Here is a 7,810-nt window from a genome sequence, read left to right on the forward strand (position 1 = left end):
CTATAAAATTATGCATACTCTTTGACCCAAAAATACTGCTACCAGATCTATACCTCAAGGAGATGAAAGGAAAAGGATTCATATATGCAAAAATATTTATAGCAGTGCTATAAATTGAATGGCAAAGAATTGGAAAGTGAGAGGATGACCATCAATTGGGTAATGGCTGAACAAGTTATGGTGCATGAATGTGATGGAATACTATTGTACTATAAGAAATGATGAGCAGGATGGTTTCAGAAAAACTTGGGAAGACTTATGAACTGATACAAAATGAAATGAGGAGAACCAGGAAAACAGTCTATACAGTTTACAGCAATATTATAAAGATAATCAACTGTGAAAGACTCAGTAAACTGACCAATACAATGTTCCACTGGAAGTCCAAAGGACTCTTACGATGTAAAATGTTATTCACCTTGAGATAGAGAACTGATGGACTCTGGGTGCAGACTGAAACTTTTTTCCCCACTTTATTTTTCTTTTCTTTTTAAATGTTCAATATGGCTAATACAGAAATATATTTTGCATGACTTCATATGTATATTAGATATTGAATTTCTTGCCTCATTGAAGGAGTGGAAGGAGGGAGAAAATTTGGAACTGAAAATAAAAATATTTTTAAAAAGTGGAAAAAATCATACATTAGGGAATTTTGCCAGGAAAAGAAGTCAAGGTCACTAGTATAGAGTTTGCAGATTTTATTCTCATCAAGTGAAAAAGCATTTATTAAGTACTTCCTATATGCAAGGCATTGTGCTAAGCACTGGGTTGGGGATAGAAAAAAAACCCAATGAAAAAACAGATTCTGTTGTCAAGGACCTCACAATTTTATGGGGTAGACAATATGAAAACTATGCGCAATGCACATATTTGCAGGAGAAATTGGAAATACTTTTTGTTAGGCAGTGTGACTTAAAAATAAGTCAGATAACTCAGGAGGTCTAGGTGAGGAAAAGGGGCATTCCAGGCACTGGGGACCGCCAGTGAAAATACACTGAATTGGGGCGGCTAGGTGGTGCAGTGGATAGAGCACCAGCCCTGGAATCAGAGTATGTGAGTTCAAATTTGACCTCAGACACTTAACACAAAAACTAGCCATGTGACCTTGGGCAAGTCACTTAAACCCATTTGCCCTACATCCCTCCCTCCAAAAAAATGCAAAAAAAAAAAAAGAAAAAGAAAATACACTGAATTGGGAGAAGACCAATTTAGCCGGATCATAATGTGTGGAGGAGAGTAAAGTGTAAGCGATTAGAAAAATAAAAAGGAGGCAGACTAATGAAGGGCTTTAAAAGCCAAATAGGCTTTATTTGATTCTGGAGGTAAATGGAGTCACTGGATATTGAAGAGAAATGGTTAGACCTTAAATTAAGGAAGATCGCTCTGATGGCTTAGTAGAGAATGGACTGGAGAAATGGAAATGAGAAACTTGAGACCAGGAGATCAACCTTAGGTGAAAATCTTAGGTGGAAAGTGATAAGGGACTGCATCAGGGTTGTGACAGTTTCAGATGAGAGAACGAAGATACACAAGAGACGTTTTGAAGGAAGAATGGACAGGACTTAGCTACAGATTCAACATGGCGGGGAGGCAAAAGGTGACCCTAGACCTGGGTGACTGGGACGATGGTGGTGCCATATAGCTCTACAAAGTAACTTGTTGGTTGTTTGAATGATATAAGACGAAATTCATAAATTAATTTAGATAGTCTCAATGTTTAATTATATTGGTGGGATCCAACTGTGAACAAAGAATGTTGCTTTAATTATTGATCCTCCTTTATTTATAAAAAGAATATTTTTATAACTTTCAGATATTTTACACATTTTGTTGTTATTCTGAAAGCATTTCCTCTTTATGTAATTTTCTCCTGATTCTTGTTAGTAATGTGCAGATAGGCTAATGGTTTTTATGGACTTATTTTGTATACTGTTTCTTACCTGAAGCTATTAATTATTTTGATTAGCTTATTCACTGATTCTTTGGAATTTCCTAAGTGAACTACCATATCATCTGATAATATGGATAATTTTGTCTCCTCTTTGTTGATGCTCATTCCTTTAGTTTTTAATTTGCCTTTTGCTATTGTATCATTTTAGGACCATGTCAAACAATAGTAAAGAGAAGAAACATCATTGTTCTATTTCTGTACTTATTTGGAAAACTAGTATTTTTTCATTAGGAATAAAGATAGGTTATAGTTTCACACACACATACACACACATATTCTTTTGACCATTATCACCTTATATGCTTAAGCCTTTTAGGTTTTTTTTTTAAACATAAATGGATGCTACATTTTTTTTTTTAAGCAATTGGAGTTAAGAAACTTGCTCAAGGTTACACGGCCAGTTATTTCTGGGTGTGGTGCTAAGTATCTGAGCCTGGATTCGATCCCTAGGTCATCCTGACACTGGGGCCAGTGCTCTTACTCGCTGAGCCACCTGGCCACCCCTAATGGATGCTACATTTTGTCAAGTGCTTTTTTTTGTTCTGTGTATTAATATAATCATAGTTTTTTTTTTCCTAGAATAAATTATGCCAATTATTTTCCTAATGTGCAGTCTTCTTTTCTGGAATGAACCACAATATTGGATGGTCATATTGAAGTTTTTGGAAAATACTGTTGTATCTTTTTTGGTGAAGATTTTATTTAATTTTTTTACATCAATATTCATTAGTGAAATTTGTCCACAGTTATCTTTATCTGCTTTATTCTTCCATGTTTTACTTATTGTAATCACATTAGTTCCATAAAAGGAGTCTAGTAAAGCTTCTTATTTCTCTGTTACTGAAAATAATTTTTGTAGCTAAAATATTAGTGGTTTTTTAAACATTCAGTAGAATTAAATTATAAATCCATCTACACCAAGGTTTCATTCTTCAGTATTTCATGTATGGTTTTTTCAAGTTTTCAATTTTTCTTTCTCAAACTGGCTGATTTAAAATTTCCATTTTAGTTTAGATATTTATAAAGACTCTTGCCCTAGTAGCCCTTTGCCTCACTCCTAAAAGGTGTGAATTTCCTTTGACTTTGGCTGGAATGTAATTTGGAATAGCAATTTCTGATAATTTACCTTATTACCTATCTGTTCATTATGAATTCACTTTGCTCATTTTTGATTTTGATAATGTGATTTTCCTCCTTTTTTTTTAAAGATGTTAGCTAATGGTTCATTGATTTTATTAATCTTTTCAAAAAGATATCTCTTATTTTTGTTTATCAGTTCCATGGTCTTTTCATTTCTGCCATTTTTTAAATCTCTCCTCTAATTTTCGAGACCTCTTACTTTAAACTTATTTTGAAGTTGTTAATTTACCTCCTAGTTTTTAAAAACTGCATGCTACATTCCTAAGTTCATTTTCTATTTTGTAATTATATGTTGTAGGAGAAATTTTTTTTTTCAGAAAACTACTTGAGTTACATCTTATACATATCAATATGTTGCCACATGTGATTTTTTTAAACTTTTGTTGGTATGATATTTTTATACACCCAGTTTGTTTTTAGCCTCCTTCATTTAGATCTCCCTCATTTGGTCCTTTTTCCTTTACTAATCTGTATTTTTATGTAGTTTTGGTCTATAAATATTAAGTTTGTTATTTCTACCTTTTTACATTTATTTATGTTTTAAATATTCTTATGTGAACTTGGGAATATTACTTAATGCTTATCCATAAAATGAGGGGGTTGTAAAGTTACTTTCAGCTCCAAATCAATGACCTATGATTTGTAATTAGGTGACACAATGGACAGAGCACTGTACCTGGAGTCAGGAAGACAAGTTCATATCTGGATCCAGATACTTACTAGCTGAGACCTGTATTTTTATTTATTTATGGAGAAAATTGCTATGAATTGTTTTCTTACTCATCCCTTTATACTTTTTTAGTTTTATTAGGCAGTTTAATCATTCACCTGTATGGTTAAAATACTACATATGTGTTTTCTTTCATCAAATTATTTTATATCTTTCTCTTTAAACCAATATTTAGTCTCTGAGGTTTGTTTTGCTGATATGACCTAACCTTATATGACATCTTACATCTTATACAAAGATATGACCTTGGTTACCAACCCCTACCCACTCTCTCATCAAACTCTCCTTCCCTCATTACCCTTTCCTACTCCCAAATTCCTTGAGATTTTTGTTCTCTTCTATGATTGCTTTTTCTTTTATTTTTTTGTCCTCTCCCTTTACTTTTTTGTGAAGAGACAGGAGGCTGATGTCACTGGTTTGGAGAGTACATGAAGAATAAGGTGTGAGAAGACTACTAGAAAGGGGGTGGCTAAGTGGTGCAGCGAATAGAGCACCAGCCCTGGAGTCAGGAGGACTTGAGTTCAAATCTGGCCTCAGACACTTAACGTGCACACAGAAAAACCTAGCCGTGTGACCTTGGGCAAGTCACTTAACCCCCAACTGCCCTACCTTCCCCCTCCAAAAAGAAAAAAAAAAGAGTGGAAAGGTAGAAGGGTTATAAAAGACTTTGAATGCCAAACAGCATTTTTGTGTTTGATCTTGGAGGTGATAGGAGCCACTGGAATTTATTGAGTAGGAGGTGTGTGACATAGTCAGACCTGAGCTTTTGGAAAATCACTTTGGTGGTTAAATGGAGGATGGATTGACATGGGAAGGGACTTGAAGCAGGCTGACCCACTAGCAGCTATTGCAGTAATCCTAGTGTGAGGTGATGAGGGCTTGTAGTAGAGTGGTAGCAGTGTCATAGGAGAGAGGGGTTGTATTGGAGAGATGTTGCAAAGGTGGAACCAACAGGCTGTCGCAGTAGATTGGATGTGGGGTTTAAGAGACAGTGAGGAGATGAGGACAATAGCTAGGTCACAAGCCTAGGAAAGTGGGAGGATGGCGGTACCTTAGAGTATAATAGGGAGGTCTAGAAGGGAGTGGGGGAAGACGTAGGAGGAAAGATGGGTTCAGTTTTGGGCATGTTGAATTTAAGATGTCTAGGACATACCCAGTTCAAGATGCTTTAAAAGGCAACTGATGATGTAAAGCTAGAGGTCAACAGAGAGATGAGGGCAGGATTGATAGATTTGAGAATATTTGGCATGGAGATCCATGGGAGTTGATGAGGTCATCAAGTAAAGTAGTATAGAGGGAGAAGTTAAGGGGGCCCAGGGCAGAAGTCTTCCATCCAAAGACCTCAGCTACTTAGATAAAAACTATTTTACAAAAACTGCTTGGAAAATTGGACAGTAGTATGGAAGAAGTTAGATTTAGACCAGTATCTCACATCTTATACAAAGATAAGCTCCCAAAGAGTATGTGACCTAGATAAAATATAATAGATTACATCATAAACAAATGAGAGAAACATGGAAAAAATTGCTTATAAGATGTTTGATAGACACAGGAAAAGTTCACAACAACCAGGGATTAGAGAAGATCACAGAGTAACTTTGATTACATAAAATTTAAAAGTTTTTGCATAAACAAATCTAATAAAGGTAAGATTAAAAGCAAATAATTAACAGGGGAAAAATAACTTGGCAGCAAGCTGTCTGATAAAAATCTTATTTCCAAGATACAGGGTGCCTCAAAAGTCTTTTGGGCAAATACAAAATCTGTTTGGCATTCAAAGCTCTTATTCCCTATCATGTACTCTTTGAAACAGTACTCTGGTCTCCTTGCTGTTCCACTTGTTTTTGGTTTCAACATTTTCTCTTCTTGTTTCCCATGTCTGGAATGCTCTTCCTCCTGGCTTCCCTGGATCCCTTTAAGTTTCTTCTAAAATCTTTTTTTTTTTTTTTTAAGCAATCGGGGTTAAGTAACTTGCTCAAGGTTACACGGCCAGTTATTTCTCGGTGTGATGCTGAGTGTCTGAGCCCGGGATTCGATCTCCAGGTCATCCCGACACTGGAGCCGGTGCTCTTATTCGCTGTGCTACCTGGCCGCCTCATTTCTTCTAAAATCCTATCTTCTACAGAAAGCTATCCTCAACTCCTCTTTGACCCCAAAGTCTTTTGGGACACCCTCTATAAAGAACTGATGAAAATTTTATAATAAGAACCTTTCTCCAATTGATAAATGACCTAAGAACATGAACAGGCAATTCTCAAGGGGGAAAAACCTCAGGCTATCTACAATCACATGAAAAAAAATGTTCTAAATCACTACTAATCAGAGAAACTAGGTTAAAGCAATTTTCTGAGATTCCACCTCATACTCATCAGAGTAGCAAAGAAGAAAAAAGAAAAGAAGATGATTAATTTTGGAGGGACTGTGGGAAAACAGGCACTTTTCCTGTTGTTCTGCTGTTAGAGCTGTGAATGGGTGCAGCCACTCTGGAAAGTAATTTGGAATTACACGCAAAAAGTTACCAAACAAGACGTTCCCTTTGACCTAGCCATAACACTGCTAGGTCTGCTCAAAAGAGATCAAAGAAAGATGAAAAGATCCTATATGTGCAAAAATATCGATAGCAGCTCTTTTTGTGGTGGCAAAAGGATATGGAAGACAAAGGTATGCCAATCAATTGAGAAATTATTGAGTAAGTCATGGTATAGGAATGTGGAGTATTATTGTGCTATAAGGAACGAGGATATAGAGAATTTCAAAAAGACATTGAAACATGTGTTTATATTATATTGAGGACTTTTGTAAAATAATTAAGAATGAAATGAGCAGGAATGAACAAAACTAGGTTAGAAATTTATACAGTGGGGGCAGCTAGATGGTGCAGTGAATAAGAGCACTGGCCCTGGAGTCAGGAGAACCTAAGTTCAAATCCGGCCTCAGACACTTTACACAAAATTAGCCATGTGACTTTGGGCAAGTCACTTAACCTCAATTTCCCTACCTTCCCCTCCCCCAAAAAGCAAAAACAAACAACACCCCCCTCCCGAAATTTATACAATAACGGCACTGTAAAAACAAGCAGCTTTGAAAGCTGTAAGAATTATGATCAATACAATGACCATTCATGATTACAGAGGACTGATGATTAAAAATACCATCCATGACAGGTGATAGATTTATGGTACAAAATGAGAAATCTGTTTTTTTGTTGTTGCTATTCAATCACCTCAATTGTATCCATCTTTTCATGACCCCATTTGAGGTTTTCTTGGCAAAGATACTGGAGTGGTTTTCTAGGTCATCTTATAGATGAGGAAACTGAGGAAAACAGGATGAAGTGACTTGACTAAGGTCACACAGCTAGTAAGTGTTGGAGACCACATTTGAATGCAGGTCTTCTTGAATCCAAGCCTGGTATTCTATCCACTGCGGTATTTCTCTCTCTATATCCATTGTGGAAATTTATTTTACTTGACTATGTAGATTTGTTATAATAAAATTGTTTTTCTTTTCTTTTCTTTTTTCCACTAGTGTGGAGGATGGGAAGGAGAGAAAATAGATTTCAGTTCATTTAAAAAAAAATAGAAAGGGAAATGCTACAGATGTAAAATGTTGCATACATTTTTAGATGGGGTCACTGTATTATTATTTTTACTTTTTTTTTTTACTTTGTCACAAGCAATCTCTCACAAGCTGGGAATGATTTGTAAATGTTTGTGATATAAAAATAAAAAATTAATATATCTTAAAAAATATGACATTCATTTTTAATGCCCTTTCCAAAATATGTTGATTAATCCAATTCTTTTCTTATTCTTTTTTCCTTCTAGAATACTCTAGAGTCTCTCATTCATGTATTGTATTTATACATTCTTTAATTTCTCTATGACCACTGTTTATGATGGGGCTTCTGGGAACCAAAAACTTCACTCTCTCCTTTAACTGTTCTCCTACTAATACAATTATAGACCCTTCTCTTGCCTTACCTT

This window comes from Petaurus breviceps, unplaced genomic scaffold, assembly GCF_028583685.1.
Source record: "Petaurus breviceps papuanus isolate PSGF00001 unplaced genomic scaffold, PetGlider_PUasm1.0 90281, whole genome shotgun sequence".
Lineage (NCBI taxonomy): Eukaryota > Metazoa > Chordata > Mammalia > Diprotodontia > Petauridae > Petaurus > Petaurus breviceps.